The following is a 24,700-nucleotide window of genomic DNA, read 5'->3' on the forward strand; positions in this document are numbered from 1 at the left end:
GGTGCCTATTTGTGATGAAACTGAAGTTATCTTTGAACTCTTTAGTAACTGTCTCATACTAGTCGAGAGTGATAAAAGGAACCAATTATTAATTTATTCTTGCTGTTACGTGTAACCTCTACCCATACTAACTCACAGGCATTATCTACTTCAACTTTGCTACGGGATAAACTACTGCTAAAAGCGTAAAAGGCGTCGCCTAAAACTGAATTTAATCTACGCTTTCTAAACGCAATTAGGCCCTTTATTAAAATTTCAACTGAACGTATCTCCGACTTTAGCCAACTTTCGGTAGTCTACATACTATTTGAACTCTGAATTGCTGGAATATTTTTCCTTACACTACACAAAAATAGCACACACCACGGAAGCAGACCCAGATATGAAGATTTTGTTGCACTGCGTTCGCTCGTCTTGGCGTCGTTGATTGTACAGTGTCCAGAACTCAGTTGTGCGCCGATATTTTGCACGTCGGCATAACCTTTCAGTACAACAAGGCATGACCTTAGTGCACTCTGATAGTGGACAATCGCGTGATCTCATACCCAAAGTGTTGCAAAAGGATGTATTGCGAATGGTACACCATGGACTGTAGTTGGCAGAGCATGGACGGCCACATAGAAAGGATGATGCCACAGTGTCGGGCATTCGCGGAAAGCCCATCCACCTCACGACAGACATTCGCAGTTTTGCGTGCAACTCAATCCCCATGCAGTGAGTGAACATAGGCTTTGCAGCATCATTTCGGAACGCTCATTGTCTGATAGTGGCAAATTCTTGTAGAAAGTTCCCATTTGTTGTGCCTGTGGCTTCTACCACATCACGTAGCACCATTCAAGCGTAGTCCTCCATATTTTGCATAGAAGGTTTCCCAGAAGCACATGTGTTATACAACGGATCACAGTTCACTTCACTTTGAACGTTGTTGTGAACGAAACGGCATTCGTCTTCTAACAAGTGCTCCATTTCACCCCCAGTCCAAAGGAGAAGTAGCATCATGCTCACATTTAAACAACAAAAGGCCAAGCTTAGCACCACCCACACACGGGAACAGGCGCTGCAAATCTTATGAGCCAGACGAGCCTTATAGATGCATGCTGTAACTATTGTACACTATGGAAATGATAACGTGAAGAACTTATGGCCCTACCTATGAATTCTGAATTTGTGAATTACAAAGGATGAAATATAGCAAGTCAGTTAGACTTGAATTCGTTGTACTTATAAAGATCACAGTTTAGTTAGTAAGGCATTAGTCATTTCGTGTTAATTGTGCTGCACGCTTAGGTGCATACTAAAACAAGCTATTGACAATAGTTGACTTCTGGTTTCGGTTTGTGCATGAAGACAATTTAAATTGCCCATGATGTTGTTTGCTGACAAATGGCGATGAGCTGAGCAGCGATTTCACCGCCTCGGCGACGGAAATAGCATTTTATGACCCTTAAATGGAGCCCACATTGGTTTGAGGCGGCTTGCAGAGCCCTGCGCCATGTCGCTTTCTAACAGGCAGACGGCCGTTGCAAGGCGTGGAGAGGGTAGCTTGCGGCCGACAGTCGGTTTATAAGGGCTGTGAGAGGGGGCGCCTTTGGACCATCGAATAGTGAAGCTGTGCATGCAGCTGATCAAAACTCAACAATCTCTTTATTAAGATCAGTGTCAAAGGTACGTTATAAAACTAAATCTGTGACTCTGCCATTCATCAGTTGTGGTTCCCTGTTCATTCACTTCATTCAGGTTCAAGATTTGTGATAGGAGGTCGACTCATATGACATACTTAAAAAAATATCTATAGTAATGAAAATTATATGGACAATACATATCATATGCAAAACATACTGATATTAATCACGTTCTGGAAATACTGAAACATGTTAGAGATGTCATGAACACACAAATTCACAAGAGATGTTTATAAAAATGGAGCTCTTTTATACACAGTGAGGCATAGAACAAGTTGAGTAACATTGAAAAAAAACGTAAAATATCAATCATCCAACACTATGTTTAAATTTAGTCATGTTTGCAAATGCATGAGCAGTTGCTTTGAACCTAAATGACATTTTGCACACAGCAGCACAATGTTTCAACTTACTAAATACTTTACATGTCAGAATATGGTATGAATATTATATATAACGTGGCAACGCCAATCAAATTTAAAATGAATCTATGTGTGAGCATAGAAGTCTTAAGGACAACCATGTGTAAACTTATCAGATCAACAATTAATTGGTAAGGCATGTGACAGCAAAGAAATAGGACAAAATGCATGACAATTAACACACAAAACATTGACATTCTGTAGGAATTATATGAACACAAATCATTGAACATGAATCTGGTATTGTGGTAGTATTATTCCGATCATCACACATGCACTGAGGTTAGGTTTTTCACATGTATGTTGTGGGGATTCATTGATTCACAACAATGGTGGGAGGTAAGTGGATCAGTTCGTTGCATCACCGCCTGGTTGTCACTCACAGCGTGGGTTTGATGCATTGGGTAGATTCCGTCAGTACAGTGGACAGCTGTGGGTCACCTTCCAGTCTGCTCAAATATGATAAAGACTGGGGAGATAGGTACACTGGGTGTGGCATTACCTTGCTAATCGATGACGTGGGATTCATTTCCCCATTGTGTCAGTCACATGGAAAAAAGGTTGGTGGAATATACACTCTGTGGTGTTTTTAATTTTCATGGAGCAGAGGTGCTGTGACTGATGCTGGTCATTTATTTGGAAACTCGACTGTAACATGAATGTGTGTTGCTAACCAGCTTGCTAGAGCTGAACAATATATAGTTGCGGAGGCGTGGACAGTATGTTTTGGTACAGCGCCAGCATTACTAATCCTTAGTAGGGATGGAAAAAACCGGCCGATTAAAACCAATACTGGTATTTTTGTTCTGGGGAACAGGTGTTTTTCGGTATTTCTTTGGTCTGACTTATAGCATGATACTTTTTCATTTCTCAGTAATATCCGGTAAAAACGGTATATCAGTTTGCCATAGCAGCAGTGCTAAAACTGTTAGTTTTTAATATTTTTGACAGAGTAATGTTTATTCATAAAATTTCCACTGCTTTGAAATGTTTTATTATTACAGAAATTGGCAAAAGCGACAAACACTGTTTTAATAACGACGCCTATAGTTAGAAACTAACAACAAAGAGATGACATAAAGACAGGTGCAGCATTTCAGAGGAAATAACGCTCCTGTTGCCATGTGGCAAGGCCTACTAGACGGCCAGTGTGTACGTGCGGTATGTCACCACCTGTGGAAAGGAAATCTTCACGAAGTGCTGTAGCAATGATATACATGCCATTAATTTTGAGATTGTTTCAGGTAGAAAAATTGACACCATCGAAAAGTGACGATGCTTTCTTACTTTGGCATTTGCTGTCGCTGTGCCTGTCCGCTTCACTCTCACAATTTTTGCCGGTGACAATGCAACCAATATATGTGGCAGCCTCAACCCCAATATCGATCATGATTGGCTAGTCCTTCATCTCGATTAGAAATTTTCGACCTATGTTTGACGTATACGTTTGTTAGTGGCAGCAACAGCAACAAAAAAAACTGAAGATGGATTATTTCAGAAGCCTGTTATTTTGAGCGGTTTTAATACTCAGGTTAAACTGGACACACAAAGAACTGGTCTAACTGAAAACCTGTTGTTTCAGGGATGACCGCCATCCCTTGTCCTGAGGGTTCCCATAGTGTACAGGAATCCCTCTGACTCACCGGTGAAGGTGGTCTGCCTGCACCAGCTGGGTGACCCTGACAATAGCCGCCACCAGCTGGCTGGCCGCCTGCCCCTCCTCTCCTCTACAGCATCAGCGTCCTCACCTCCCCACCTTGTGTCATTCTGCACAGTCCTCAAGACTAGACTCAGTACACTGATCCACTACAGTATCAAATATAAGCTAATAAATGTCTCTAAGAAAATGACTTCGAAAATGTGGAGTGACTGTGTTGTTGTTGTTGTTGTGGTCTTCAGTCCTCAGACTGGTTGGATGCAGCTCCCCATGCTACTCTAGCCTGGCCAGCTTCTTCATCTCCCAGTACGTACTGCAGCCTACATCCTTCTGAATCTGCTTAGTGTATTCATCTCTTGGTCTTCCTCTACGACTTTTACCCTCCACGCTGCCCTCCAATACTAAATTGGTGATCCCTTGATCCCTCAGAACATGTCCTACCAACCGATCCCTTCTTCTAGTCAAGTTGTGCTACAAACTCCTCCCCAATTCTATTCAATCCCTCCTCATTAATTATGTGATCTACCCATCTAATCTTCAGCAATCTTCTGAAGCACCACATTTCGAAAGCTTCTATTCTCTTCTTGTCCGAACTATTTATCGTCCATGTTTAAGTTCCATACATGGCTACACTCTATACAAATACTCTCAGAAACGACTTCCTGACTCTTAAATCTGTACTCTATGTTAACAAATTTCTCTTCTTCAGACACTCTTTCCTTGCCATTGCCAGCCTACATTTTATATCCTCTCTACTTCGACCATCATCAGTTATTTTGCTCCCCAAATAGCAAAACTCCTTTACTACTTTAAGTGTCTCATTCCCTAACCTAATTCCCTTGGCATCATCTGACTTAATCCGACTACATTCCATTACACTCGTTTTGCTTTTTTTGATGTTCATCATATGTCCTCCTTTCGAAACACTCTCCATTCCATTCAAGGAGTGACTGTAACAGCAGTAAATGAAAACAATGACCATGCCTTTACATCCAAGAGTAATGGTAAGCAATACAAAATCTAGAGAATTCCTTACAAAGTCAGAAATTACATAATTTTCACAAAAATCTTTCTTATTAGTGACTTTATAATTGAATGTCAGCTCTGCTGATGGCATCATGCTGGTTTCTCATTGTTGAAATTTGGGTTTAATGGATTGTTAATTAGTATTAGTCCAAATTCTACACATGCCATCGCTTAACTGTTAATTTGCAAGCATATTAATTCTAGTTGTTCATGTAGATCAAGCAAACAGAGAATGATCAGTTAAACACACATTGTGACGCAATGTACCAGTTCATTAATTGAATAGTAACATTCACATATTGTGAGCATTCAGCTCGCAAAGCAATAGTTAGATGACACATAAAATCAACTTCAAATTCCCCAAACAGCCCTGCTGTAAGGCCAGTTCTACAACTGTTCAAAGAGAGAGAAAAATCCTTACTCAAATCAAGTTATGTTAGGAGAGTAGCCTCAAGAAGAACCTGTTTCACACCACTGAATTCAGTTTGCACCTAGGCATCCCAACTCCACAGAGCATTTTTACCTGTATGTGCGCAAAGACATGGAGTGACTAAAGTATTCAAGTTGATAAAGCGTTTGCAACAATTTGGCCAAACAAGAACTGACAGTTCAAACCTGCACACTTTTTCAGTTCTTATGATGCGGTCCCAACCAGTTCAACTTCAGTCAGTTTTAGCAAGGTCCCTGTCGCCACACTATAACAATCACCACTTCAAACAGAAAATTTAGACCATAAAAGCTTGGCTGGAGTAACTACACTGAATTAGTTACTTCTAAACATACATGTCAAACGAGCGCTATGCACCGAATCTCACACACTGAACTATGCTATGACGCTGCACACGTGAGACAAAGACGGCTATCAAAATTAAAGAGTCATTGTCAGTGGGCAGAGATTAAATTAAATGATGTAGATGGTTTAACCAGCAGTAGCTGCCATAATATAGCAGTAACGTCAACCAATATGAAAAAAAGATATGTGCAAAATGTAGCAAACATGCCGATGCAGAAGGATATAGAACCCTGACATACTAAAATCAGACCTCTGTATGCTACAATGCATTCTACAGTTTTCAGACACGCTGACTAATCTAACACATCAATGTGCCCGCTACAGATATTTTCTGCTTTAAAGATATAATGAAGATAAGTTGTTACAATATTTCTGATATAAGGAAGAAAAATAATATTGAAACTTCTAACGGAAGTAGCCGAACTCAGAATAAGTCCGAACGTTAATTTGTCAGACTGATGACAAGAGGCATTACGTAAAGATGACGTATATTTCGGACATGACAGATGCAACCCAAACTGCCAATAACATTATCTTATGTCAGTGGTCGATAGAACTCTGACTCTTTTCTTTGGGATATCTTACAAAGGATTATTGTAAGAACTAATAGTAGGTTCAATGACAAAAAAAAAATACATCATCACAACTCTCACTTTCAACTGGCTACCGACCAAATGACAATACTCATTTATTGAGAAAATTAGCTTTATTAATACCAATGCATTTTCATAGTGCGGATTATCAAGGGTAGGGCATACTTAATGCCCATCCTAAAACAGAATTTAAAAAATATAAAATTCGTTATTTATTTTTGTCTTACATCAACAACATAGTTTTTGAAGACATAATGATGTGTTAGTAGAGACCGCAATGTGAGAATATCTCTTAGCATACTCTTACCAACAACAATACACCTAGAGTAATGTGTAATACCAACGGGACGTCGGAGTACTTTACGTCCAAGCAAAAAAATATTTAAGAAACGCAGATTTGAATTTTACTGACAACTTACTAGTTAAAGAGATGTTGATGTGTAAGTGAAGTCCTGAACCTGGAAATACTGAATACGACACTCATCAGGGAAGTTACTTCTACACTTAAGGCTTAAATTTTTGTGTTAACTTTAACTGAAGAATTAAAATAGGGGATCTGGAAGAATAATTCGTTAAAACAGTAAGCATCTTTCCAAATTTTAAAATTTAGTGTGAATGATTACATAACAATATTTCCAAATGGTGAGCATGAAGTGCCCCCGCCCCTATCTATCCTTGGTATTGCGAGTGTTAAGACAATGATTTGAGATCTTTTCGCTAAATGCACATTCGACTAATACCAGCTTTATTGCAGAACCATTATTCGTTAGCATAACTTTACCGCAATTGTAGTTCGTCAGTCAGCCGCTGTGGCCGAGCGGTTATAGGTACTTCAGTCCGGAGCTGCGCTGCTGCTGCGGTCGCAGTTTCGAATCCTGCCTCGGGCATGGATGCGTGTGATGTCCTTAGGTTAGTTAGGATTAAGTAGCTCTAAGTCTAGGGGACTGACAGCCTCAGATGTTATGTCCCATAGTGCTTAGAGGTATTTGAACCATTTTGAAACAGCAAAGTGTTGATACACGCTGAAGGAAGGCCACAGCTCAGACGTGCAAGTGAGCTGTCATTTGTATTAAAGACGTCACGTTGGCACCAAAGAGTCACCACAGTTGTGCCCCGTACCACCGTGGACGCAGCACACGTTGGGGAGGGTGACACACCCCCTCTTACCCAAATTTCACCCCGTCTATTGATGCGTCTGCGATAGACGTCAGAACCGCGACTCCCAGGGCTGCAATCACACGGTTTCCTAATGGGTGGCAGGGAAAATGTATTTCAGACGTCCCTACGCTGAGAATCGACACAAAATGGTTCAGGGTGTGTCATAACGGCGTCGATGAAACCACCCCTTCGGTCTGTGCCTTGTCAGGGTGATTTGATGTGATAGTGGGAAACATTACTATCCTCTCACTGCCGTTATTGACGGATCATTTTGGAAACTGCTTCGGAAAAGAAATACCCTTTTCTCTTCTAAGACGGAACAGCGCTGACACCCCCCCCCCCCCCCCTCCAAGTAAAAAAAACCTTCAATTAATTCTCTGCAGCATTTCGATAGATTCCACATAAAAAACTTCCAACAATTCCATCCATAAAACAGTCGTGAATCACCTTTTGTGTCTCCACCAGAGCAGTCATCTAATACTCCTACAATCTTGAGTTTAGTAACGAATTGGTAATCTACCAATTTCTCTGAACAGTAAACCAGTGAACGGATAAACGGACAACATGCCCTCATACAGTTGCTTAAGCTTGGGAACGAAGGACAAATTCTCCACTACGTTATCTCTGCAGCATACACTGCGTTTTGTGAAACGCTAACATCGGTCAAGAACCGCAATGTTTACCAATATTATCATCCGAAATATTTCATCAATAACCACATACACAGAACCTTCACCAATGTCGTTCTAAACCTCTCAGTACTAATTCACAGCACCAGAGGCCAGCTACCAAACGCTTTTGTAAGTCTATCTCTGGCGCTACAGTTATTTTTTTGGTACCATTTTAATGACTCTTCTTTAGTCTACAGACCACAAATACCTGTAGCTATACATCCGCTTGGCCTTTCCTTGAGCTCTAATTTCCGCCTCGGGATCTCGGATGTGAAGGCTGCCCTTATTACAATCTAAACCGACGTAGAATCATTTACTGGGCCAAAGGAACAGCACTAAATTCGTACAACAATATAAAATTTGCATTTGCTCGGCTGTGGGATTGAGCGGGGATTCGTAGCAACTACAGCTCCCGACATGAAGAAATTCCCTGTCGCCCGAGCAAAAACTGCCCTGCCAAATGTGTAGTAAGGCCCGTCGAAACTCCCAGTCCTCTAGTTACAATCATTTTACAACATATCGAACAACACGTCGTACTCTACCATAACCACTAGTTTACATCTCCCACAAACTTCACTCTTTCTTAATACTTCTGACAATGCAGAGACTGTCTGCCTTCTGACTGAATTTTTTTGTATTTTTCTTCTTTTCTTTCTTTAGTTTTCGTTCATTACCACTTCTTAATATACATCTACAGGTTACATGTTGTTATCATATCGTATTAATCTTACCGCTGTTACAATTCGCTACTTCATTTAGCAATATAAATTCAGCTCTGTTGATAACCTTTCTACTCCACCCACATTCATGCGTACATTCTTACCACAACGCAAGGTGCAAGTCCTTCTCTACACCGTCTTTCCCACAAAATTATGTTTACCATTACTTTTAGCAACATTAGCCACCAAGTACTTCTTAATATGGTGAACATTACGTTTCCCTACTTCCGTATCATTATTAACTTCTTTCAGCACTACTACCGTAGCATGAGGACAACTTTTAGCAATAAATGTTCGTTCAAATAGGTAGAAACACTAATCCATATTATTATTTAATTTCTTGCTTTTATAATCATAGCACTAAATCTCCTATCCTGGAAGGGTTTGCTTTCCCTTCTCTTCCAAATCTGCTTTGTCTGGTTTCAGCACTCTTCTTTAAATAGGTATCTACACGCTTAATTACCTTACATCTAAAGCGAGGTATTACAGGTGGATACTTAATCTTGTCAAAAAGACGATACATTTGTATCTTGCCTTCTGTTATCTCTCTAGGCGCCACTACAATAGTAACAGGAGGTTTATCTTTCAGTACCCTCTTAAATTTTCGAATAAATTTAGGCCAAGTCAAATGCCTCTTCGCACAACAAGTATGTCCAGGCCTCCCAATTAAGCGGATAATGCTCGCTCAAGGATTCGATTTGAGTGACGTTTAGCTATTAACAACTCTTGTACTTTGTTCTGTTTCAAGAAATCTTGAAATTCATAAGACACAAATTGCCCTTCATTGTCTGACAAGAGTCGCGATGGTGTCCCTACGATAGGGAAATACGACTCTCCAGGATATGCATAACCGTATTACTGGTCACCACCTTCATTTGACACAATATCACAAATTTGGACTAAACCTCGAATACATGCACAGCAAAAATCTCTCTACCAACCTCTCTTGACGATAGTCCTAGAATATCAACTGCTGAAATATCTCACACAAACCCTTGGGTACTACTGCAACATGCTGCACTCTATCTTTCTGATTCTTAATCTTCGTTTACTGGCACACCTCACAAGTTCTCTATTCCTTCCTAACTATCCTACGCTTACTCTTTGCATGCAAAATAATAGTTATGTAAGTGTTCCATACACTTGTTTACACCAAAATACCCATAAACTCTGTTACAAATTAAGTTGGTACTGCGACTCTTCCTCTAAAAGGTCGTTGTAAGTTGCTAACGAATAAAACGTCATTACAGCAAATCCACTTCCCCTTCATTGGTTTCCTTCCTTTTCAACCTTCCTTCAATGTTCTAAGATACCTATCCTTGTTTGGTTCTCTACTAAGATTTTTTAGTAATGTCTCTAACTCTTTCTCATATTCCAAATGACGAACTTTGGAAACTGAACTCCTTCCCCAGTTCACAACTCCATTCGCTTTCCATTCCACAGACAGGCGAGATAGTGCATCTGACGCACAATTGTCCTTTCCTATAATATGTCGTATTTCTGAATCATACTCCTGATGAAAAAGAAACCATCGCATCAAACAATTGCGCAAAAGCTTCCTCGTCCTTGAAAATATCAATGGACTTAGTACAGTATGAAATCCAATCTTTCTCCCATTGGACATACACATAAACTTTTTTATAGCGCTTGCCACTGCTAAAGTATCCTTTTCAGTAACTGAGTAATTCCACTCTCAGCTGGTTAACATACAACTGGCAAATGCTAACATCACTGTTCTTCCGTCATTTACCGTTTCCTTGACCACCTGACTAACCAATCCAAATCTTTAAACATCAGCAACCACACAAAATTCTTTGGTCATACCTGGATGCCCTAACAATATAGGATCACTAAGTTCTCGTACCAAAGCATCAGACTCTTGTTGACAAATCTCATCCCATCTCCAAGATGTAGTCATTTATGACAACATATTAAGGTGCACACAATTCATTATATTACGAGGAATATTCCTTCTGTAAAACCTAGAGAAGCCCTCAGCTGTTACCAACTTCTAGGGAAAGGACAACTTTTAATTGCCAACAATTTCCTTGGGTTAGGTAATGTTGACTCCTGACTTACAATGTTTCCCAAAAATTCCCTAAGATCTTCAACTTTTAAATAACATGTCTGTGTGTTTCTTCCATGTTCTAGACACTACTAATACATCATCAACATATACGAATACTTTACTTAATAATTAATCTCCTAAGGAAATATCTAATAACTGAATGAACTCTGATACACACAATTCAATCGAAATGGTAGAACTTTAAACTGATAATTTCGCCCGTTAAATAGAAGAGTCGTGTAATTCCGCAATTCCACAGCGAGTATAACCTGGCAATGGCTGGCCATGAAACCAACCATACTTAAATATGTACTTTACAGACACCCAATTAGGTGGCCCTGTACCGTTTCCTCTTTACATCAGTTCAAATAATGTAACTTATCTAATATTTCCAAGAGGCGTTGGACGCGAGTCCCTCACTCCTCTACCAGTCATTCTCTAACGCCATCTGGTAGTCGAGTAACAAGTTCTTCGACGAGATGCAACTCGATTACTTCATTTGAACGGTAGTTCATAAAATTTCGGTTTCCTCCCCAGCTCCCGTTGTATTTCTGTGAGCCAAACTACTCTAGTCTTAGTTTGTGTTGGATACTCTATGACGAATACTTTGCTTTAAAAGCTTTAATAAATTGATGAATAGTTGAAAATACATTTAAATTTAACATCACACTTATATCATTACCCCATGACTCTGGAAGAACACCTCCAAACGCTTTAAGAAAAATTAAGGGATGCACACAACCAATAGTGTCGAATGTAGGAAAATGGTTACTACTGTCTCTCGGTTCCACTACGCGAACATGCTCACTACAGTGAGACTTACTTTTACTAAAGGTGTGTGAAAATCCCAATAATCCTTCTCAGATTTCCTTCGATCCACTATCAGCACACTATCTGTACTACAACATGGAGTGGACGACACACAAGTCCGATTACCACCATCAGGTTTTCGGTTAGTGCTGATTTTATTCTGGTTAAAACTGCCTTCAGATACTAAAAGGTTAGCATTTTTCACATTCTCTACTACCTATCTGTGTGCCTTAGTTTTCAGTCTTATACACTAATACTTAATTTATTAATCCCGGAATTAACTTTAACATGGTTGCTACTAATCTGGTCAGTCACATCCTGAAGCGAGGGACTAATAGACGTTTCCTGTTCCTCTTTTGCTTCATTTAATTTTTCCTCAATATTTCCTATTTTTGTACTAACATCTGTAAACTCAAGATTATCGTATTATTTAAAACTGATTAACTCATGTTTTTCTCCAACTAACTCATTCTTTGAAACATTGTTGACCTTGTGACAAATTTTCAATACTCGTTTTACTTCTGTTGATGTTCATCTTATACCTTCCTATCAACACACTGTCCATACCATTTTTGTTTATTGAAAAGAAAATTTCTTTCCAGGTAGCATGGGCTAGAAACTCACAAACTTTGTCAAGCACCTTACAAAATTGTGCTGTTAAATAAATCTCGATTAGAAACGTTGACTTCGTTTGAATGTTGAAATACTTTTGTAGCTCAAAACGCAAGAAAGTTCGACGAAGGTGACAAGAAATGTCGATTATTCCTAATGGCAGCGTATGACACGTAATTACATATTATTTGTGTTCTCGCCATTTAATTTGTAACACAGCGAAAGACCAGCACGGCGACTGAGTTTCTCTCTGTGTGTCGGCCTCTCCTTCTGCTGGTCACATTCAGTAAAAAAATTCTCTTTCTTTAATTGAGTTGTATGGTAATGTTACAAAATGACATGGTTAGAAATGGACAAGAATTTAATTCATACAACCGATCGTGAGTGATTGCGTGCTTCGATTTTTTGTAATTCTGGGTTGTACAATAATTCGAGTAAAGAGAAGCCTCGTACTAGACGTTTGGCTTTGCGAACCGTATTTAAATACTCGACCGCAATTTACACGTGACTCTTCGCATAGTTTTGTCGTCCTGTTGCGCTTCTTTATACATCTTGGACACATATACATAATCTGCAGCTCTGCTGGCACAGAAATAAAAATATATAGCGTCACTTTAGAAAATAATTTCCGTGATATTATTTAGTAAACTGATAGGAGGTAGGGACATAACTAGATATATGACTAATAAACATTCATTCGAAGAGCTTTATACGTAATCTACAGAATAATCATAAAAGTTTCTCTTAGCACATCGGTGCAAGCACGCTTTATCTTGCTCTTATTAATGATAGAACGTGGTGAAATACATTTTTATAATAATTACTGAACTGAACGTTGACAAAAATGATGATGTGAATTCTACAATACGTTGACTACTATTGAGAAAATACCGTCGCTTTAGATATAGCATAATACCCCACAGCCATTCCATCTGTGTCTCTGTTCCAGGTCCTAAGTACTGCTGCCGAATGTAGGTCAATTCCACCGACATGCCCTACACGGAAGCTATCGTCAAGATTTACGAACTGTAGCTAAAATAATTCCTTAGTACACCAACGCAAGCTGGTGTTCTCACTTTTTTTTACATTATCAACATTACATGTCGTTTTGTCCTAATATCACTCAATAGGCATAATTACTGAATTGAATATCGATCAGAAGTTGTGCTGAGGGTTTTACAAACATTTACTGCTAGTCATGAAATTCCGTGTCTAGCAATTTAGCGTAATACCCATTACTCATTGAATTCTGTATCTCTGTTACAGGTGATGAGCGCTGATGCAGAGTATAGGGCCGTTCCACCTCTACGGCCTGTACGGGAGCAAGATGCGGAGTTCTTGTTGAAATACTGTGAGTACCTTTTGGTGTTGTGAGGATACGAGTAGCAACGATTCAAATAGTGTAATGGTTTTGATGAGGTGACTTTGTTACAGAGCTTACGTTATATATCAGCAACTTGTTTCCGTATCCCAGCTGCGTCTGCTATAATAAACACGAAATGAATGCAGCGCTGCGTCTTTGTTACTTTATTGTAGTCTGCTTTATACGTAACGTGATATGGGCATTCTGTAACATTTGCTATGGGAAGGATATTCAGTTCTGCTAGTCTTACAGCTAAAATCACTTTACCGATCATTTGTATTAGGAGTGATGCCAGGGAAGCCACGTTTTAGGGTATGAACTTTTTACTGGTCGTGTTCTCTTCATTAGCCTGGTAGTTGAGTAGCTAGGACATGAATTGCATCTGTCAGTGAGAGCACTCGTTCCGGATGGATCATTCAACTAGATCTATGTGGCAGTAACAGAGCTAGAGAAAACGCTGTGGAGACCTTAATAACTCTCTGGTTTAGAACTACAATCGTGTGTCATATTTCCACTAAATACTGTACTGCTAATGGGCAGCACACAGTCCTCTGAGATGGTCAGCAGATTACTTCATAATTATTTTGATCATGTCAAATAAATTTCTGTTTACAGAGGGTGCTAACTTCATTATTATTTGTCCGCTAACAGTGTGGACAACGTTGGGTAGCAGTATGTACTATAAGATGTATTCACCTTTTCTGACATGCATGAGCAGTAAGGATAAGTATTATAGCTGTCTATGTACATACTGCAATTATGACACATTATTAGTCTGTAGCAGTGGATGACTGTGAGCTTTTGCAGATAGATGTTGTTTAGGGTGATGGTGAACGTTTATTTTACAGGCCACTGCTACTGCCACAATGTGCAGTCTGAGCCGTCCCCGAGATCTGCACTCACGTACATAGTACCAAACGTGGCAGCAGGTAAGGTGCAAGAGAGGCAAGGCGCAGGCGAAACAGCCCGACAGCAGCCGCCGCAGCAGCACCGGGATGTGGTTGAGGCAGAGAGAGGCAAAGAGGAGGAGGAGGTGAGGGAGGCCAAGACCAGCCGCGGCGGCCTGCCGCGGCGGCTGCTGGCCTGCTGCCTCTGCATTAGGCTGCCACGAGGCCGCAGGTCCAGGAGGACCAGCAGGTGAGTCCGGCCTGTTGTGCCGTGTGTTCAGAATTCTTCAGCGTGGAACTTACCATGTGGCGCAGCCGAATTCGTGAATGTGCCGTAATTACTGCCCCACACAGTGACCAATAGGGTTGGAGGGAGTGGGGCGGGGTGTTTGGGCTTATCCAAATTTATGTTCTGAAGATGTGTGTGGGGACTTTAGTATCACTTCTCATGTTTCAAAATTCTGTTTGTACGGAAATTGCTCACTCAAGTTCAAAGAATGCCTATGAAGAATGTCCAAATTTCAAATTATAACAGTAACTCAAGTATCAACGAGTTTTGGTTATTTATGTGAGATAATCATGAATGTGTTTTAATCAGAATAAACATAACTACTTAACAGTTTTGCATGGCAGCTACATGCGTAATTTCTTGTATGTATAATTTGCCCAAAAATTATTTTAAGTTGATGAATAAATAAAATTAAAAATATTTAATTAATTTCAGAGTTTATCCTGAAGAAGCGCTGACACCTGGCAGTCAGGCTACGCAGCAGAGCCCTGTCATCAAAATCCTGGTATGCATTGAGAGAAACATGGACAAAACTTAGGAAATCTTTGTAAAGACATATAAGATGCTACTACTTGTCCAATAGCCGTTTCATTAATTACATTAGTAGTTAACTGAGTAATGATAGAGAATTCTTGGCATCATTTCACCTCAAAGAAAATTGTGATATACAGTTAATTGTACTCATTACAACAGAAGTCTAGCGAAGCTTAATTTAAATAACACTAGCAGTAAATAGTAACTCAGTCTGTGTGTGCAGTGTAATCTATGAGTCACGATGCAACCTTGGCTCTACCTGTAAAAGAATTAATACTCTACGAATAAGCAAATGGTACAAAGTGAAAATTGGAAATTATCATATTTTTATACTTGTCATTCGCTACCACAGATAGTAGTGTGGATAGTTTGAGGTAGGATCGTCAGCCCAGGTCTTGTCCGTCAAGTGGAAGCTGTATTGATAGTAATCAGGTGGTACCCCATCTGGAAATATTTAGGGAAGATTTCCAGATTGGTATATGTCTTTAAATTAAGGTCAGCTGTAACACTCGTCAGGAAAATGACCGTATCTGTCCTGTTACACATGCTTAGGCATATGCCCTTCATAATTCCTGCTGGGGCATGTTCCTATCTTATCAAAATTAAAATGATTACAATTTCCCGGTTCTGTCCACTGTTTTCGGAGATTTCTCTTGGTTGTAAACTGTTGCAGTCACTTCTCCATTATCCGAAATCAAGAAACCCCTGGCTACATTAAACCCTCTGGGTATTGCATAGGTCAAATTGTACCTGTGTTAGCTGTTGGCTGGTAACATCCAAATTGATATGTTCTCATATGTTAATCAGAAATGCTACATTTTTAGAACACAAGAACTTGCGTTAGACGTTGGGATTTCCTACAGATAACGACGGACTGGGATGTTACATACTAGGATACAATGTGAAAAATACCTGTATTTATTCCTCTATATCGCACGTTGATACATACAGAACAGTCGTCAAACGATTATGAGTGAGACGTAATCAACATAAAATTTCTCAAGTGCCATGCCTTTCTCACTTTACCTAACGTGTTGATATACACATTGTTGATACGTTGGTAAAAGGGTGTGTGAGTACTGACCATTTCGATTAGTTACAGATACAAGAAGAAGCGTTAAAATAAACATACATTTTTTCTCATTCAAATCTTCATATATTAGCAGTTGGAAGTATAGATGCGACTTTATGAATTGTTGAATCACAAACAAAGTCCATAATATTGTTGCCAAGCAGTATACAAACTGTACGTATCGGTAACGTTTTAATTGGAGGGTAATAACAGTCTACAGTGTGATTCCACGACGATACAATAAAGTCTCAGGATTGATGGAAAAAGGTAAAAGTGTCAAAGTAACGAAAGCGGCCATGGTCAGGAAACGACTTAATTGAAAGTTATAAGCGAAAATTGCTCCGGTGTGTCTGGCAGTCGCCCTTGTGCTCTAGGCCCTTCGTTGTTCGCACTTAGGGAGGATTTAGAATGGATCGAAAAAGCAAAATGGTTCATTAAATACGGACTCTAACGTGCATACCTGAAGAACTATGAGCAGTTGTTAACTTTTGCTACTGTGGAATACATGTCTTCTACTGAACAACAACTCATAGCTCATTAGGTATGCGTTTTAGCGCCCTTGTTTGCTGGATATTTTTGTTGTTTTGGTTCACACTACCTAATCCCAAAACACGAAAAGCAAAGAATTTGCAGTAGAAGTGATCCACTGTCAGAGCTATCAAAGCAATTTTCGGTCGTTTCTGGACGAGGGTCCCATGCGTTGCATTGATATATTTATCCCTCTCCATCACCCCTGAAAGTTTGTAAGGTCATCACGGACCAACCCCGTGTAGCTCGCATTCTCTGTGCGTTCTTCGTTCACGCCATCATTTACAACAATGATCTAACGCTCAGTATAGAGAGACATTTCTATTTAAACGGACCTAGCAGTGTCTTCATCTGTTGCAGGACGGAAGTATAGACGAGATGAATAACAGAAGATCGGAAAATGGGATTTCCTTTTGGAATACAAATACTGACAACTCTTTGTTTTGATAGGTATATGTTTCATTGACAGGGAAGTAATGCTGAATTAATCTAACTGTGTTTTCCAGTTGCAGGAAACCTACTCGAAGGAGAACCAAGAGCTGGTGTCTGCGTGGGTGCTGAAGCATTTCGGAAGCGCCCAGGACCTCTGCAGATGGACGGAGGAGCTGCACGAAGAAGCCGACAATTCACAAGTGGCAGAGGTAACGTATTGTGAAAGCTTTAGCTATGCAAGCAGTGGTGAGTAGAAGAATAACATAAATAATAATTCATATATACTAGGCCCAGTAATGTGGTTATATATCAAAGACTAAATCGTTGTGTCTCAATCTGATGTGCAATTGAAATTTTGATGTGTGTGTTTACACTCTTAATTTCCCGAATCAGAATATTTGATCAGAAACTAAACGATTCTAAATAAGTTTGTTTACAGATTCTGTTCTATCTGTTGTCTAGCTACGCTTACTCATTTCAGTTACTAAATGTCAGCCATGTGCCTACCGCAGGATGTCCCTGTAATAGGAAACAACCAAAACAAAAACAGCACTTATTAACCCTCCCCACTAACGCTCCAAAATACAAATAACTGTCCTAACTGGAGATTGTTAAATTGTTGTGGAGCCAAAGTGTTTCAATAATGAAGGCTGTGGATAGTCATAAATTATCAGTAGACGTAATCGGAAAGGTATTTTTCATACAAGAGAATAGAATATTTTGAGTTACAGAAGCGCACCTGTAATAGCAGAACTCAATTTTTTTCAACGGAATGCAGTAGCAAAATGACGCCTTTTGAGTGTTACATACAATCTGTCTGTGTATTCAATTAAACACGGATTTCTTTAGAACTACAGTGAGATAGTAAAACCTAATATAGTTACCTGGCTTGAAGGACAAAACTTTAGTCACCATAATGGTAGTGAAAAGCTTTTTAGTTAAAGCCTGGATTATCCGTTGCTTGCCAGCCCGACTTTGAATTCCACAGATGTAGTTGCAGTGTTGCGCTTAATTAATAAGGCGTACTACAAAATAACATAAACAAATAACATATTAGTATGCGAGATATTTCCTCTCATAAAGTGTACCAATTCAAAGATAATGTTTTAATATCATACGTAATTGTAAGCAAGAAAAATCTTGGAATGTAATTATCGCAGCTGAGTTATTGGTACTGGAACACAAGAAAGAGAAGGATGTGAATTAGTGACTGCAAAATTTAAAAACAAATCCGTAGAAACATTACTTCCTTGTGAATCTCAAACATTTTGCATCAGCAGAGGATGAACATATTAAGGATCTAGATTCTTTGAGTCTTTTCAATATTATTCTATCGCAGATTTTCCTTTGTTTGATATTTCCTTGAATCTATGCCAAATTTAAAAATGCTGAGGGTCTTTTTCACACAGGTTTGGTGACGATTCAAGCGTCAAATTAAGTGATACCGTAAAGCAAATTAAAACAGTATTTTGGCGTTGTTTGCATCTTAAGAAGAATAGTGGCAGGCATTGAATAAATTTTTTTTTATCATTGATCTAAGAAATCATAGCAAATTGTAACAACAGAAACTGAATAAGAATATTGGAATGAAATAGTGGTCTGGCACTACTCATACGTGAGTGTAATGAGAAATCAGCATTAGCAGAGTTACAGACATGCTCGTATAGACTAACGTGCTGTGAGCTAGCTGGCGAGACAGGGTGGTTGACCAGACACGAATGTAGTGCAAATATTGGACTCACGACTACTGGTCTGGTCCACCAGCCAGGCTAAGTATGGCTTTTATGAGGTTTTTCACCCTCGTTTATGCGAATGCTGGGCTGATCTCCAATCTACACCTCATAAAAATATACCATTCACAAACAGTTGCATAACGAAGACATACAGATCAGCGTTTGCAACATTCGCAGACATTTGGCGAACATCACTTTCCTCCATTACGTTTAACTTATGGCTGCAGCCACATGAAGTGTAACCAGCCGGAAAGTAAAAAAATAAATAAAAAAAAAATACCAGGTCACGAGAACTGTGGAATTCGACCTCGCTACAAACGTTAGGAGAGAGAAGTAATACGTTGCAAGTGACATGAGGATCGGAGGAGTTTATTTTGTATACCTGGAAAATTAGACATTACTCACGCTGTTTTAGGACTTAATCCCACTAGCGTTAGTTTGTTACTCTAAGCGTTTTTAATGGTAACCGTTGAAATCGTAACTGCTCAGTAGGCGAAAGTGTTTCAGTAAGAAAACCGAAAGTTGTCAAACACACCGAGTCCCCGTCATACTTGAAGCGTAAATATCTCAAGTTAGTAGAGTGGCACAGCTTTCTCGCTGGGAAAAGTGTGTTATTCAATGCCTCTGAGGTAAGATGAAGGTACTATACTGCTGAAATTATAAAAAAACATTAGTTTATCGATAATCAACTGATCGTCATAGCATTGATCTTCAAACGTGGGCACTGAAATTGAGCAGAAAAGTAAAGTATTTCAAGGGAAGCCCCAAAGCACTATTCAATTTTAAACAGATACACGCAATTCTGTCATGGAGAATAACGGAGATTATATCTAGAAACTATGTAAGCGACAAAAATTATCTCGAAAGTTTCTTTTTACAATTTTAGGGATCTACTGCCTTCCAAAGGGTTAAAAAATCATTCATTTTGCTATCATTATATTCAGTTACTCAGAGTTTTACGATTCACCTCAGAGCGTATGCGGCCTGCTAATGGATTATCCTGTTTCCATTCCTTCAAAAGAAACTAATGGAAAGTTTGCAGCGAAGATTGTACAAAGCCCCAAATGTTTTCGTCACAGCATTGAAATTTGATAAGCTAACGTCTGATCACATCAAAAGATATCTGACAGAAGAAAAAATGTGTCAAGCTTTTCCTTGCAGGTTATCATTACTGTAATGATTTTGCATTATCAGAAAGAGTAACCAATTATTTTCAATTGATATCTTACACATGTGTGAATTGGTAGACAAAGACAAAAAAAAAACACATGAATTTTAAAAGTAAAATATCATTTGGAAACATAAAGCGAAGCTAAATAAGGCAAAGAATTAGAAGCATAATGAAGATGTACGTATTTCAATTACATATGTCGAAAATACTCCTACAGCACTTTTGTGTAACATATTTCATAAAAATGGCGTTTCAGGATGCAGCTTTATTACATATGGATGGATATGGAAAGAGAGTGTCTCTACTTGACGTTGCAACGGAAGTTTTAATTTCTCAAAATGTATTGATAGCGGTACGATAGTTTGTGGAAAAATTCAGTTTATACCAGAGGAAAGTTAATACAGTTCTATGTGGACACACACTTTTTTCTACACCATACACAAAATTACAACGTGTATTGCATTATTTGGACCAGTTTACGTACCCACCAAATATCATCAACCCCATTTATTTACATCTGGTTTAGTTCCCTTGCTGGGCAGCGAGTCAATATTTTCGCAATCTCCAAGCATTTTATATTTTGACGACTGGACAAAAATGCATGTGTGCTCACCTCACACACCCTGAGGCTTGTAAAATGCAGAGTCATCAGTATTCGTTTTCCGCTTGTTTTCTGTCCACTTTGTGACGCCTGACAGCAATTGGGTGTGAGAAGCAATTAATTTGAAGATTCTTCGGATCTGTGCACGTACAGGATCGCTGATTTACTGTATATTTTTGATAAATATGCTGCTCGATGTTTCATATTTTTGAATCCTCATTAAAATACTACAAAACAAAGCAAGTTACAATTTTTATGTAATTATGGGATAAATTTGATTGTGCATGTGCATGTGTGTGTGTGTGTGTGTGTGTGTGTGTGTGTGTGTGTGTGTGTGTGTATGCGCCTTCGTGCGTCAGTTTAGAAAACGAAATGAATATTTCTCCACAAAATTAGGTGCCTACTTTGGAAAAGAGATACCACGTACAATGAGTACGTTTTAAATATAATTTCCTTATTCATTGAAAGTACGAGTACTTTCAGACTGGTTGCCTCATTTTCATACTCCACAATAATGGGAGTAGTATAAGTCAGCATGTGACATATTTGTGAGGGATGTCTAAACTCGCTGCTGTGTGATATTAAATTCTGTTTTCCTCCCCTTCTCTACAGATCTGTTTCGACTAAACTGTCCTACTATAACAAAAAAGTATAATGAGAGTAACGTCACCCACATTGCAGAACAGGTCACTCGTTAATGGCAGTTAAGCCGAAATAAATGCATAGCCGAAGGGAAAAAATAAAAATTATCATCATACAGCAACGAGCCCGGACATTGATTATAAAAAATAATTCTCACAGGTATTCTGTCTCATTAAAGTAACTCCACTGATCACGACGGATCAGTAACCAACCAATGTGATCTACACGAAATTCGCAGACTTACCTCTGCACATCAGGACTTCCAATACTATGGAAGGCTTTTAGACAGTTCCTCGACTTAGCGAGCTCCTCGAACTTTTATGAAAATGTTTAAGCTCTCAGGCAGTTAACCACAGGAAAAGAGTGTAAGCATATTCTTGACTATGTCCTGCCCTCAACTAACAGTAGTCTTTAGTAAAATGGTACTCCCGTCCAAGAGTTCTGAGAATATCTTGTAAAAGATCTGCTGTTACAGGAAAGCCATCTGCCATTAGTTTAGTACGGTAGCCCCAACTGCAACCCCTTTAGAAGGATTATGGGAAGAACAGCCCACCATCCCCAGTCTGCACAAATTTACCCTCGCCAGACACCATAAACTGGATCCTGCCTTCGTAGTATGCATGCAGACACACATTGTAGAGTCCTCCTCTCTTGGCGACAGTTAAAATTATTCATCACAGTAAAGAATACATTGGGCTGAAAAACTCACACAACACTTTAGTGGGGAGACTACCACAACAGCAAGTAATGAGTTAACAAAATGATAAAATATTATGATGGCCCCCTTTAATGAAAACTCAATTAAATTCTCCAAAATGTTCAATGTACAACATGATGATAATGTGAAATTAAGATAAAAAAAAGATGCCTCTGGTAGCATTAAAGAGCAACATATCACTGAAGAAATAGCCAGATAATCAGGGAAATAAAATATTTATAACTTTCAACGCCTTAAATATCAGTAAAGAACAACTGTAAATATGTCGATATAAGTTAGCTAAATCAGAATAAATTGTAGATCTTACTAATAACAAACAAATTACCATCTAATAATACAAACAATCAATACCACAATCTGGGCCAACACTACGAAACCAGGCTCTGCCTGTCACAAAAAAAAAAGAAGAAGAAGGAAGATATTCGTTCAGCCGCCCCGCCTGGTAGCAATTTGAAAACATACTTTTCCAAGATTATAGATGGAAAAAGTCAACGGTTTTTAAAGCAGAAGAGTCCCATTCGTACCAAACGTGTATAAAGCAAACAAACTTCAAGCTACATGGCATAATACTTTGAATCTACGAACAGGAAGGAACAAATCCGACCCAGATTTCTCTAACAATCAGACATCAGGGAAAGTCGTAAAAAAGAAACCACTAATCCCAGTGGTAACTGTAGGCAGAAACGCATCACTCTTAGCAGTGCAAGCACATCTTTGGATCCTTTAGGCCTGCAGCTACATTCTTAGAGAAGTCAGAGGGACTTCCATGCTCCGCATCGAGAAATATTATATTTTTATCGGTACGATAAAAATGAAATATTTGTGAAAATTTGGTAAACGCTAGGGATTTTCAATTTGTTGGACTACCAAAACGTTACAATCCGGGTTTTCAAGGTACATATTATCAGGACGAAAACGTTATTGTCAATGTAGGGTATACGATCTATGATAAAAAAGCAAGCCGTGAATATAAGCAAGAACATATCAACGTTTGGAACAGATTTCTCTGTAAATAAGACGTTTATCAACGCAGTGGTGAATTTTTCTAGCGGATCAAATAACTGTCAATACTCACTTTTCGCTGCGGAAGGCGGCTACACCCTGTTCAATATACATGCGGCCATCTCACCTGTGAGAACAACAGCCATAGTCCAGAGAAAAAAGAACAATTTTGGGGCCTCCTAGAGAAGGAGAAGGCGAAAATAACTACGAAGAATATTAAGATTTTTGTCGACAACTGTAAGCTGACGTGGAATAGAAGCAAATTATGAACCGGTACAGGAAAACATCCTACACACGGAAGGAGCAACACATTTTGAATTTGGTTTTGTCAAACTGTGTCGAACGTTTAGTTTAATATCAAACGCAAACTGAGTAAGGAGGAGACACGGCGTCCACTTGGAAACGCGAGCGATGAAAAATCGTTCACATGCCCCATTCTAGGAATGCGATGAAGGAAATCAAGAGTATTAAATTCCAGAGAGGTACCAAGTACAATTTTGATAATTACCTCTCCAGGATAAAAATACCAACAACTGGAAAGAACAATGGCAGAAATGGTGTGGCAAAATTAAAGTATTGGGTGAGTGCCACCAGCAACTAACATTTCAATCTAAGAAGTGGACAGACAGTACAATACAATATACAATACAAGAAGTAGCTAATGTTTCAATCTTGAAAGGTCGCAAACTGAAACGTAGATGGTGCAACTAGACCTGGAACCAAAATTAAGCACATAAAACACATTCATTGAAAAAATGAAACTCCCCGGAGGAACATGAAGATTTTAACTCTGATTCCACTTATAACGCAATTATTTTACAAACAACAGATGGAATGTATTGATCAGGATATTCTAAAGAACAATTTCAGCGATTTCAACCAAATTTTCAAGTCCAAGCTGAAAGTGTATCAACCCCCAGTCATGTGCTTCAGAGAAAAAAATTGCACTGGGCATGAACAAAAAGTCTAATAGGCTAATACTCTAATATCTTGGCAGCGTGTTTAAGAAAACTGCGTAATTGGAATGAACCAAAAGGGAGATTACCCATACGACAAGCCACTCGAATAGCGACAAACGCGCATCCACACATCTAAGACAGATATTAAACAGATCATGGATGGCCTAAGGAATAATATAGCAGATAGAAGGGAATCAATTGTTGCAGAGTTCCTGAAGCTGGCGTATGAAGATATTCTGAAGATACCAGCTGAACTCTGTTTGGCTGTCGGCCCTAGTCCGCCAACTCCATAAAATGGTGGCTCGAAAGGTGATCAGCCGTTGAAGGCTTATCACATTAGTATCTGTACTATGAGAGAAGCTGTCGTAAACACTACAGAACTGAATTGAAGATTATCTTAATAAACAGACTAATGAGTAACAGGCTAATATCAGGAAAGGACGTTCTTGCCTAGAGCAGTTTTTCAACCTCACACACATTATCAGACATAAAATGTCTGTTAGGTACTACTGTGGGGTCGTATGCATTGATAAAAAAACGTGCACGGCTCAGTTGACA

This window comes from Schistocerca piceifrons, chromosome 5 (assembly GCF_021461385.2).
Source record: "Schistocerca piceifrons isolate TAMUIC-IGC-003096 chromosome 5, iqSchPice1.1, whole genome shotgun sequence".
Lineage (NCBI taxonomy): Eukaryota > Metazoa > Arthropoda > Insecta > Orthoptera > Acrididae > Schistocerca > Schistocerca piceifrons.